The sequence below is a fragment of the Jatropha curcas genome, chromosome 4, assembly GCF_041381405.1.
Source record: "Jatropha curcas cultivar XTBG-Jc1 chromosome 4, XTBG_Jcur_1.0, whole genome shotgun sequence".
Lineage (NCBI taxonomy): Eukaryota > Viridiplantae > Streptophyta > Magnoliopsida > Malpighiales > Euphorbiaceae > Jatropha > Jatropha curcas.
Window position 1 is genome coordinate 24,294,073 of NC_143154.1, and position 14,245 is coordinate 24,308,317.

Sequence of the window (14,245 nt, forward strand, 5' to 3'; positions counted from 1 at the left end):
CTTTCCCTAAAAGAAATATTGCATAGGTGCAAAGAAACATAAAGATAGTTGGAGAGTTCCCACCACTTTCAAAGTCGATTATCCTTTTGGGTGACACAATAAAAGATTGTTTCAGAGTGTTCGTACGATGATATTAACATCTTTGAAATTTGATTGTGATAGATATTATCCGCTGTTTTAAAGATAGCATGAAGCTTAGCACCATTGGATTCCATAAGACCTATGTATTGAAAGAATACACAAAGAACAACAACAGTAGAATTCCTAAGAACCCCTCTAATACCACCGACCCATGATTTAACAATTAATATCTAACAGATTGCTAACCATTAGTAAAACTGCTGACAACTAGTAACAACTGTTGGAACATTAGTATTGTCAAACAATGCCAAAGTAAAAAAGATATATTTTTCTATAGAAAACTTAATTATATGTATAATATTCTAAAATTGAGTTACGATACTTAATTAGAATATAGCTTATAACCTAGTTCTTGTACTAAAATTATTTATGATTCCTATGATTCTATTAATCTAGTTGAATTGTGGTTCAAAATACAATAGAAAATCGAATTTAAAATGAAAATTATATTTGAAATCTCAAATTACTCTACTTATTTAAATGTAACTCTTGTAATATTAAACAAGTAACTCAAAATCTTATTTTTGCATTACTATCTATTTCATAGACGATCAAAACTAGGGTTGTGCAACTCTAAGAAGAATCGGAACCAAACTAAAAAGTCGGTTCTTTTATTTTTAGGAACCGGAACGAAGAACTGGAACTGTAACGGCCCAGCCCATGTGTGATATTGTCCGCTTTGGGCCACACAGACCCGCACGGTTTTGTTCTTGGGGGAAATGGGAAACTTCCCAGGAGGTCACCCAAGAACAAAACCGTGCGGGTCTGTGTGGCCCAAAGTGGACAATATCACACATGGGCTGGGCCGTTACAATTGGTATCAGAGCCGAAGCCTCGCTCCTCTGGCCGGTGGTGGGGCAAACCTCAGCGAGGACGCTGAGTCTCCGAGGGGGGGTGAGCGGTGGCTGTAGTGACAGTGCACTCACCTTAGGCGAATCCCACATCGGTTAAGTGCGAGAGGGAAGTGATGTACTTAAGGTGGGCGGTTTAAAACATGTGTGAGGCCTTTTGGTGGTGGAATGGCTGGAGAGTTGGAAGAACTCCAGAGTTAAGCGTGCTCGCTTAACGAAAATCCTAGGATGGGTGACCTCCTGGGAAGTTTCCCATTTCCCCCAAGAACAAAACCATGCGGGTCTGTGTGGCCCAAAGCGGACAATATCACACATGGGCTGGGCCGTTACAGGAACCAAACCGAATCAAATTTTCAGTACAGTTCTTCGATTTTTCAATTTTGATTTTTTGGTTCAGGTTCTAGTTCCGGTTCCAATTTTCCTATTGAAAATTCTTATATTTTTAAAACACATTATAAGGTTCCTTTATAGAAAATTATTCTAATATCAAAATAAAATTACAATTTATACTAATTAAAAAAATATGAATCATACCGTACTAGAATATACATTAAAAAATAAGAATCAATGATGAGGTTTATTTTCATTCACTGTAAAAGAAGCTCCAATCATTGTTCAAGTTCTAAGCAATCTCCAAAGTAATAACATGTACAAATATCAACAAATCATAATTAACAATTGAATAATTGAGTTTTATTACTATTGTCAATAAAAAGAATTGAAGTTCCATGTAATCTCCAAAGTGAGGGTACCTTGATTGACACACGATAAATGAGTTAGTAAATTAAGATTTTTAAAGATGAAAATAAACTAAAAAACACTTTTTATTTAAATTATAGATAAAATAAAATATTATATAAACATTTATGAATTATCATATTGTTAAAATATTATATACAATAAGACGCGACAGGAATCAATATATATTAATTTTTTATGCAGGATAAATAATTTTAATTTATACCTCATTTGTATTATTAATTAAAGAGTATCAATTATTAAAGATTTTATTTTCAAATAATAAAATTTGATGTCTTCTACAAATAACATAATATACTGAAACATTAAAGAAAAAATATATGGACAAATCGATTTTTCGGTTCGGTTTAGTTTCATTTTGGTACGATTTTGATACTTTTTTAATACGGTTCTTTATAAAAACCAAAACCAAAATAACAAATTGCATTCAATTCACTTTGGTTCAATGCGGTTACTCGGCTCGGTTCAAATCTCCAGTAACCATAGACAGTCCTAATCAAGACTACCAACAACTTCTTGAATTGACGCATATTTTAGCCTGTGTTTTGTAAATGAGAAAATTAACCAACAATAACTTCTTTATTAGTTTTGTGAGTGAAAGTAAATTCTACAAAAAAAAAAAAAAAGAAATTATCATCAAAAAATATCGCTAATTCCTTATTTTTTTTGTCCCTAATTTAGTATTAATGATAAAATAGTGATAAATTTTTTTATTGGTAAAACCCTTATTGCTAAAAAATAGCAGCAAAAATTTTTTTGTCGGTAATTAGCGATAAAATATTTGTCGCTAAATTTATTTTTGTTTGTCGCTAATGTCATTGTAAAAATTAGACAAATTTTATAGGTAAATCTTTTGTCACTATTTTGTTGGTATTTTATCTTTAATTTTATCGCTCGGTATTTTATCATTAAATTAATTATGAAAATTTAAAAATATAAATTTTTTATTAGTAATTTATCGTTAACTTTAATGCATATTTTAATCAAATAAATTGACTTTGTGGGTAACTTCTTGGTGTTTTATCACAGTTTTTTATTATTAATTTTTAAATTAATAAACTAATTGTATTTTAATAATTATATTAGTTAAACTTTAATAGCTAAACTAAATAAAAAAAATTAATAACAAAAAGTATAGTAGAAGGAGTATTTAAAAATAAAATTTCGGCATTTAGCAACAAAACGTTTGCCGCTAAATTTTGATGGTAAAATTTATCCCGTGTAAAGTTTTAATTTTTCAAATTGATCGCTATTAAATACCAACAAATTAATGACAAAAATGTTTTGTCGCTAATGTGTTGGTGTAAATTTCATCTTTTACGGCCTGTTTTTTCCGCTTAAAATTTTAAATTTTTTAAAAATTTATCGCTAATTTATCAGTATTTTGTTGCTAATTTGACGGTAAATTTTCAAAATATGCATGTATTTATGGTGCAATTTGTACCAATAAAATTCACATTTTATCGCTGAAAATATAAAATGGACTATTTTTTTTAGGACAGAGAGTAATATGATATGAGTATCGCTCGTAAATTTTTATGAAAATAACTATCTAAAAATATTGTTTTATGCTTAAAGAGTATTGTTCAAATAACAATCATAAAAGGTATATAAAGGTGAAAAGCTGGCTATTTAATTAATTAGTACTAACCTTTTATCCAATCATTTACCTTTATCCTTTTAATGTAAATTTGTAATATCACACCAAACTTTTGGATTTGGCACAATAATAAATATCGTTTTATAATTATCGATTCAAGCAGCGTGTGAAAAGCCACCTATTTAATTAATTAGTACTAATCTTTTATCCAATCATTTACCTTTACCCTTTAAATGTAAATTTGTAATATCACACCAAACTTTTGGATCGGCACAATAATAAATATCGTTTTATAATAATCAATTCAAGCATAGTATAAGCCGACCTAATTGAATATGCAATTTTTTAGATATATAGTCAAAAATATATAATTTACATTGAGAAATATATATATATTGCCAAGCAATATGGCTATTTGTGTATGATTCATAGACGACTACACGTCATACGTTAGCTGAAAGCCTGAAACAATAGGTTTGTGTTGACTTGTACTGTATGTATAGCCCGGTTGATACGGAGTTATTTTTAATTAATTAATTACGTAGATAGATAAAACGTTTGAGTAGCCTGAGGTTCATGATTCTGTCATATCATTATTTTAGAAACTATTCATACCCGCGGACTGTGTAATAGTATTATTTTTTTAATCGATTTAAAAGGGATAATTTTTTCAAAACATTATTATAATTTATATTTATATTTATTTAATTTAAATAATTTATTTAAATATAAAAGATAAATTATATACTCTTTTGAAATTATTAAATAATAAAATAAAATATTTGTTACAACAAGTAAATTATTGTAATTCAATTGATATAATTTTTTTTATTTGAAATTTTCATATATTCAATTGAAATACTTATTAATTTGTTAATTTTTTATAATTAAGTGAAGTACAAGGTGATTTAATTGTAATGCAATGAATTCTAATGAATTGAAATTATATTTTAATCTCATTAGTTAACCACATTATTGTAACTCTATTATTTAATTAATATTTATTAATTATAACTTCATTATTTTGTAACCCCATTGTTTCATAAAAAAAACTAAATATTTTTTAAAAGCAATATATATATATAATATTGTTATTATATTTAAGTAGCGTATATTACGTTTTATTTTATTGTTTTATATAAATAAACAAATTAATTAAAATTTTTTATAATAATATTTAATATTTATTTATTATTTTCAAATAAGGATAAATAAATTGGTCATAAAAAATTATTAATTTTAAAAAAATAATTTTATTGGTAATTATTTTTACGAAATTAATATTATTAAAAACATAATATAAATATAATTAATTTAGCAATTGAAAAGACAAAGTTTCAAAATGTGGAGTTAACAATTAATAAAATTTTTATCCCTTAATTGTTACTTAAAATCCTTATTACCAAATATATATGTCTCATCTTTGTGCACAAATCAACTATTAGCTGCACCAAACAACATAATCAAATTTTCTATAATGTAAATCTTTTTATAACCTAAACGTAAAAAGTTTGTAAAGAAAAATATATAAATAAGACTTTTTATGGGTTAATTCATGATAGTTTTTTGAGTGTTAGTGACTTGTAATATTATTTTAAATATTTAATTATACAATTTTGTCTTGAAGTATTATTTTGAATTCTGTTTTTACATTTTGTTTCAAGTATAAAGTTTTGTATATTATGACCATAAATTAAGTTTTTGTCCTTCGTAATTATGTAAAACTTATTTTAGTTTCTCAATTTTTAAATAATATAGAAGATTTATAATATTATATCAGAGATATATACATTATATAAATAAAATTAAATCACAAACAAATATAATGAGTAGAAAAAAGTGTAATGCACATAAAAAAATTAGTATATACAAAGCCAAGTTATAAATTAAATAATTATGAGATATTTAAATTATTAAGGTTATTAGAATTAATAATAATCAATCAATTTTTTATTTAATTATAAATTAATTAAACATAATAACCATACATTTCAAAGAAGATTCTATCTATGACCAAATATAATAATATTTACAGTGTAAAATTTACATTCTAACATATCTATTTTCTTAAAAGAAATAATCCTAAATAAGATTATTGAATATAAATATAATAATAAATATACCAGCTGAAATCTTAAAAAAAATCAGAGATTATATTTTTCCAGTAGTGTTTAATAATTATTTTGTATGTATTTGACTGGTTACTTTGTATGTATTTGACCATTATTCACAGTTGTATCATTTTTTTTTTTTTTCAAGTGGCCATATGCAAATATAAGAGCCACCTCATAAACAGATTAGCTAAAATAAGGTAATAGACTTACTTGTAGTGTTTGGACACAAGCTTTGGATTGACTTCGCTCACATCCTTTTTGATAAGGATGCTAATTTTGATTACATATATGAAACGTTGATACTGTTAGATCGTCTCCATTAATTTAATTAATTTCCTAATCTACAATTTGATTGCTTTGCTTATCACGAATAAGTATACCCTTATTTGCCTTAACTAGATTTATAAAAAAATTTCAAGTTCTAAAATATCTCTGATAATTAAGTACATGAAATCACTAAATTAGTGAAATTTTTGTGATTAAAACATTCGAACTTGAGATTTCTCACCCCTCATACTAATGAGGAAACCAACTAGATATATATTTAATCTCGCGGGTTGAATACAGATATTTCGATTGATTGTCATCCCTATATATGAGTCAAAAATTAAATCCCCGGTTAATACATAACATTAGTTTATTAAAATTCTTGTATTTTCTTTTTTGAGAAAAAAATAATCTTTTTTTTTTATACTTACACGATCCACAAACCTGACTAATCCCTGCTCTCGGAGGCAAAGGGTCTGGCTCGGAGGGAGTTTGCATTGCTGAGAATCAAATACATAATCTAAGCCATAGTGATCAGCCCCTAAATGCTCTTTGTCACTGAGCTACCCTCATTCGAGTTTAGAAAAAATAATTCATTGATAAATAATATAAGACAAGCACATCATAGTATTTTCATAAAAGAAATAAGAAATACAAATAGAGATTTCTATTTGAAGATAATATTGACAAAAGAGATTAATCTTCCAAACAATATTAACTAGTATTTTTTAAATATGAACAATAAAAAGAAGTTCTTTGTAATTTTGTCATCTCCAAAACTTGCTACACCTGAAGTCGTTTTGATTACCAAACATCAATCAAAGAATAATCTGCATTACTAAGATCTAACAGTAGAAAAATATTATTTACCTTGAAGATCCTCAACATGTATTTTAAACTGTCAAACAAAGACAACAAAATATAAATGCATCAAAAGTTGCTCAATATGGAGGAATAACTCAACCAAAGGAGAGAAAGTACAATAAAATCCAACTAAGATGGTACCAAAATTACACTAAATCTATATAATCATAGATATAACATGTGAGAGAATAAACGAATATATGGGCTTATTGATTATAAAAAGAAAAAAAAAAGAAAAAATGAGAATGGAATCACCACTGACCAAAGAAACGAGAAGAGAGGAGCAATGGCTTGAAGAAGAAAAATTAGAATACCAAGAAAGAGAAAGCAAAACAATTAGGACAAGATGCTTTTGAAATTCTTATATATTCTTTATCTGGTAAACCAGCCGGTATCAGGTACAGTCGATTAATCTGGATATGTTGAGGACCAATCAGACAAGTGATTTTAACTAATTAGTATTTTTGAGCATAATCTAGCTATTCTACAAAAAAAAGTATTTTATTAGTTTAAGGTGAGGTTTGTCTAAGAAAGTTACATTGATGCTATAAGAACATTGCTATTGATATTTTCCTTATTTACTGCATATAGTGTTTATTCGGTAATATTAGTTATTTTAATAGTTACTAGTTTTTTTTATTCGGTAATATTAGTTATTTTAATAGTTACTAGTTTTTTGAATGTGCGTTGCACGTATCTGTACTCGTTAATCTTGCTCATTATTTATTTTTTTATTAATTTTTTACTTATAATATACTTAAAATATAATAATATTTTAAATTAACGAGATAATTTAAATTAGATTTAAAAATTGAGATTAAACTAAAAAATCTAACTATCATTTACTCTTTTAATTTTTTTATAATTCTTGAAATTCTTATAAGTGAGGGATAAAATATAATTACTAATTTATGTTCCTATTAATTAAACCAATTAACAACATGTATAGATACAATTAATACTTATTAATTTAATAATTTAACATTTATATATTACATTATTATTTATTAGTAATTTAAAAAGGAATAATATTTAAATTAAAAATTTTAAATTTGAACATGTCCATGATATACTTTTTTTTCCACTTAACATGAAATAATTGCTATATTTTCATTTTTTTTTTCTATGTAGTTCATTTATAAAAGTACTAATCTTTTTTATTTTCTGTTACATAATAATAATAATAATAATAATAAATATTATAAAATCTCTAAAAAAATAAAAAAATGCAAAAAAAAAAATATTAATGAGTGTATGTGTGACACATTAGCTTGGGATAGTATTTAGATAAATTAAGTTTTTCTGAATATTAGAAGTTAATAAAATTAATTTTTTTGTCGATAAAAAAAATAAAAAAAGTAATAAGTTAATTTCATTTCAAAAGAGTAATAAGTATAAAACTGTATTCACACGATCAAATTATTATTGTAATAACTATAAAAATTAAACTAATTTTATTTTTCAACCAATAAAATTAAAGTCTTTAATGATAAAATTAAAATCCTAATAGAATTAGATTAAACTTCTAAATAGAATTTAGATTTAAAAAGAAAAATTACATCAAGGTGCCAAATCTTCCCGTCGAAGTGAGCTCTTGGAGAAGATCAGCCTATTATCCCTAAAGTAACTTTTATCCATTGAGCGACGGCCTTTCCACTTGGCACCGTTGGATCACTACGACCAACTTTCGTCCCTGCTCGACGGGTGGGTCTTGCAATCAAGTTCCCTTTTGCCTTTGTGCTCAAGGGTCAATCTCCATCCGGTCCGAAGAAATCTTTGCATGCCTCCGTTACCTTTTGGGAGGCCTACGCTCTATAGAAACTGTCTACCTGAGACTGTCAATCAAAATTAAATTTCCTTTATTTTCAATTAATAAAATTAAATTACCTAATATTTTCGTCAATTCGTAAACTTAGCATGGCGTTTTAGGAACCCAATATTCTCCCATTTGTACTTATATATACATATCAAGAACGTGCATTACATGTTGTTACTCGTTGAACCCATTAGAATGATTACTTGTAATTTATTTTTATATATATTTTCATTGATTTTTCAAAGTCAATATAAAAATTCAATATTTATAGTCATAATTATCATACATATAAAAATAAGTGCAAACCACTACCATACATATTTAGTATTTGATAAAAATTTTTAATAATATTTTTTACAAAATAGATATTTTTTCCACAAAATGGAATAGTTAGATTTTTTTATATTTTATAGTGGATTCTATTTGATTATAATTTAAGTTATTTTATTTAGGAGAGAGATAAAAAAAATTATTATTTTTTTATTAATATTTTTTCTTTATATTTGTATGATTTGATAGACTAAATTTCCTATTGATTTATTAGTATAATTTTATATGTAATATTAAAACCAAAGTATAGTAAAATTTTCAACTAAAAATATGCAACAATTTAAAAAAAAAAAGAAGCATTAAATGTTAAAAAAAATTACAATCATGATTAAAGTAAATTTAAAAAAAATTTACAAATTTATACTAATTTAAAATTAATCAAAAAATTTACTTAGTAGATCAAGGATAAAAGAATGATACGGTAAAAAGTAGTTAACAACACCAACAAAGCAAACAAAAGAAAATAAAAGGGAAGGAAAAGGATTTGAATTAATTAGGTTTTTGACTAGAATTGATAAAAAATTTCATTCTTTATTTTGTTTTCTTCCTTAGTGATATTTTAATTGATATTGTATTATGGTATTTTCGTCTACTTCTAGCCACTTAGCGGGAATGGAGAACTAATATCCATATCCTTTCACAGGATCAAAAGTCAGGACGTAACTTTAAAGGCTAAATAGTTAAAAATATCTCAAATTTTACAGGTAATTTTAATTGTATCATAAATATGGTTAAAAAATATAGTTAAAAAATCCAAGAAGTTTAGATTAAAAAAAAAAAAGTAAAAACACAGTGGAATTAGATTTATATACTGTATAGTAGCTTTCTGGGGCCAGTCAATAGTGTTTATGATCATAGACCAGAGGTGCAGTGTAGTTTTATCCCAACATAACCAATGCGTTAGTTTTTATTTTATGCAAATAATAATATCTAATATTTTGAATAAATTTTCTTTGGCTACAGATCATTCTAGTTTAAAATAATATATTTGATTCAAGATAATGACTTTCTATAAAAAATATAAATAAAAATTATTCTATTAATTTGCAAATAAAAAAAAGTTAAAATATAAAATTAATATGAAAAACACTTTTGAATTTTAGTTGAGTTATAAGTAATAATAATATGGTATTGGTTTCTCTCTTTTTTTCTCTTAAACCTAAAATTTAAAAACTCTTTTTTCTTCTTTCGATGGTCATCCCTTTTTCTTTTCTTTTCTTTTTTTTTAACTTTTTTTGTAAAATAATCCTCAGATCTGTATAAAAATATAAGTTATTATCGTCCAATTATTAAGATTTATTATTGCCCATATATCGGAAATTTTGTTCTTAGATCTAATTCTGAGTTATTATTGTCACCATTATAGTGATTTTATTTAGTGTCTTTTATTATTTAGATAGTTATGTAGAAAATAGTGCCGATCTCCGAAAGAAATTTAAAGGTAATTAGATCGGATTTATAGAAAGACCATGGAGTCGAACAATGGCCATGAATAGCCACCAAGTGGAGCAAGCGATTGCCGATGGCATAAATCTTATGCTTTGTCAACTCAATCAGATGCTTCAAATCAAGATTATATTTTTTTTATTCTTTGTATAAGTGGTTTATTATTAGACTTTCTATATAAAAATATAGAAATATATTGATCTATATCCCATATCTGTATACAGTTTCCCCTTAATGAAATTTCTAGTTTGATTTTTTCTAAAAAAACATAAAATCAATACATGATTAAGAATACATACAACACTAAAGATATAGATTATGGTATAAATTCATACAATTAAATTATACTTACCGCAAGAAGAAGATATGATTGCCAACTCAATAATTTCAAATTAGAAAAAAACTTGATATAATAATTCTTGATAGTCAAAAGCAATAAATTCTTAATAGTCAAAAGTTATTAAAACTAAACATATATATAGAGGTATGATAGCATAAATTCCTAATTGCAATGTAATTACATTGTAATATTTATATAATAAAAATAATAAATTGATATCAATATTAGAATGGGACTAAATATATTGAAAGATTTTATGATCCCTGCATCAAAAAACAAAAAGAATTGATATTGTAATCTTCTTTCATAGGATAAAATTGACAATTTTGAATTATATATCATGTCAAACAACTATAATTACAATTTTTAATTTTATTTTATGTTTTAGGTAATTGGCGAATTTTCTATTTAGAATTAGGTTAAACTTTCTAATATAATTTAGATTCAAATAGTAAATTAACATAATCAGTCAAAATTAAACTATATTTATTTTTCAACAATAAAATTTAAGCCCTCAATGGTATTTTTGTCAATTTATAAACTTAAAAGGGGCATTTTAGAAACTCAATGTATCTAATTAGGATGTGACTAAAGTGTCATTAATGATATTGTTAATCAACCAATAAAATATAAATAAAATTTGGAATTCCTATATAAGCAAAAAAATTATGATTTATACATACCAAAGTGATAAGTGCATATACGACCTAATAATAAATTCAAATTCGAATCCCCTTTCCTCTATACTCAAAAAAAAAAAAATATGATTTATAATATTATAATTTAAATATTGAAATTTCCATGATTCCATCGAAATACTTGAAATAAAAAATAAAATATATTACCATGACAAATATTAATCTTACAATCCAAATAAAATTTAAACTTTTATTAATAAAATATAAGATAGTAGGGAGAAAGAAAAGAAAAGGAAGAGTAGACAAAACAAAGAATGCAGCGCAGAAGAGATATGCAGTGAGTTTCAATTTTCTGCAAAACAAGTTATCAATTTTTGGTTATAGATTTAGCAACGGAGAGAGTTCCGTTGCTAAAACGTTTGTAATTCCTTTTGTCAACTGTTAGCAACGGAAGAATAGTGAAACAGAATTTATTAATTAATAAAAATAAATTTAGGTTATACTTTTAGAAAAGGAAAAATATTCCGTTGCTAATCTGCAAGTAGAACCCTTTTGTCAAGTTTATAACGAATCTATAAATCTATAAATTTATAACTCTAAACACAAACAAAAAGGATGAAGGATTACTAAATTATAAACAATATCAATAAAAACTATTCTATTAATTTATAAAAAGAGAGAATTAATAATTATCACAAAAAGAAAATATGATTGCAAACTTAATAATTTCAAATTAGCAAAAGCTTAAAATAATAATTTTTGATAGTTAAAAGAAATAAATTCTTGATAGCGACAAATAATTAAAACTTGATAGTCAAAAGCAATTAAAACTAAACATATATACAGTGGTATGGTAGAACAAATTTCCAATTAATATTAATATAATAAAAATAATAAATTGATATCATAATTAAAATGGGATTAAATTAAACATTGCAATAGAATTTAGATTCAAATAGGAATAAAAATACCAATAAAATTACAAGTTTTCTAATAATTAACAAATGACTAAATTATCCTTATTGTTAACAATTAAATTGAAAGTTCGTAGAGGCGTTTTAGGGACCCAATGTACTCCATCTATCCCAAACTATAAGTCGTTTAAGGTTTTTGCACAATAATTAAGAAAGCAATTAATTCTCCTAAATTATAACAAACTCAAAGGTAATTTAACCAAATAACCCTTTTATCTCAAAATCAATATTTGTTTGTGAAGTGTTTATTATATTTAGTATAAATAAGAGCAATATTGGAAAAACATCATTTATTACTTCTTGAAATATACAAAACGACTTAAATATATTTTGGGACAAAATAACAAACCAAAAACTACTTATATTTTAGGGACAAAGAGACTAATTTCTAGCTGGTAGTTGTTTATAATTATATACTAGTTTAAATTTGAAGTGTTCCGTAAAATAGTTATTTAATTAGCCTTTATAGTGTCTAACGTTTCATAAAAAACTCATTCAACCTTTAAAATCTATTATAAAAATTATGTTAAAGAAAATTTAATTAATAAATATAGAATATTGATTTAGTCAAAATGCTAAAAAATAATTGAAAAACCGTTAACGAACATGCCATAAAAACAAAAATTAGCTTTGATACGAATTATAACATTTCAGCCCATCGAAAGATATTGTACACTTTGAGAGCTTCAACGGTTCATCCAGATTTATCCAACGAATTTTAACCATAAACCAGTTTGTATATCTAATGATGTTCCAATTATAGATTTTAATTTACTCGAAGGAAAAAAGCAACAAAAGAAAACAACAAAAAAAGCAATAGACGTGGCTTTTTGCGTTGGTCAGTTGTAAAAAGGCAAGCTTCTTTTGCATCGGTAGTTGCTTTAAGCACCAAACTAAAGGTAGTTGCTTTTGATGTGGTGGCCTCAACATTTCTAGATTAAAGTTTATAAAAGCAACTTGCATTTTAGCATTTCCAACCTTAAGCTAATTTAGTACCACCACCACTAGATTTCATTGCTTAATTTTATATTAAAAAGAATTGATAACTCACTAGCTTTTTTACAACATCATTTTTTATTTTTTCAAAAAGAGACTTCAGCATTTTCTAATTATAAAGGTTGCATACTTTTTTTACTACCAGATTATTTTAAAAAGAATGAGAATTTTAGTATGAATTTTTAATTTCATGTAGTATGAGATAATGCTCAATAATTAAATGATTTTTTTACATTTATTTGGCTTATTTAATGACTTAAAAGTTTATTTTTAGTTGAAAATAGAGTAAGTAATAATCCGTCATAATCAAAAATCAAATTGAATTGAAGTGATCAGTTAAATATTTTAGAAATTCAATCATGATTCGATATTTCAAATAAAATCAATCAATTCGATTTTATATATATATCTAATATTTAAAACGGTTCATTTCAGTATTGATTCAATTCTTATATTATATGATTTCAAATTTAATTATCAATCTAAAAGTCTAAAAGCCTTTGATCAATTCAAACTGAGTTAGCTCAATTTGATAAAAATAAATGCTCATCCTGAATTGAAAATAACCACGATGCAAAACACATTTTTGGTTGAGATTCCATTTCGATTAATATTTTTATTAATAAAATTTGAAATTATTGGAAGAAATTTAATAAATAATAACAAAAAAATGATAAATGAACAAAAATTTTGGGATAACGTGTACCACTATGAGATTAATTTAGAAGAGCACTAACTATAAAGAAAAAAGAACAAAATTCTAGGCCACAAACTCCATCCCTAACTGGGAATCTGCAATGTCACAAACCACACACTGTTTTAATATAAAAGCCTAATTCATACTACTGCTTTGAACAGACCACAAACCAAGTTGTTGCTAATGTTTGCTGTCCACTTAATTTTAATTAATCCCATTCAATTAATTAGTGGTTTAAGTATATATATATATACCATTTCATTTTAACAATACTAGTTGCCAACTCTACCTAATTTTTTATTTTATTTAAAAATATTTACGCTTAATTTTTTTTTAGTTTTAACCATCCGGTGTTTGAAATCCACTATCCTAACTAATCTGGATTCGCGTCGGAAAAACCATAAAATGAGGT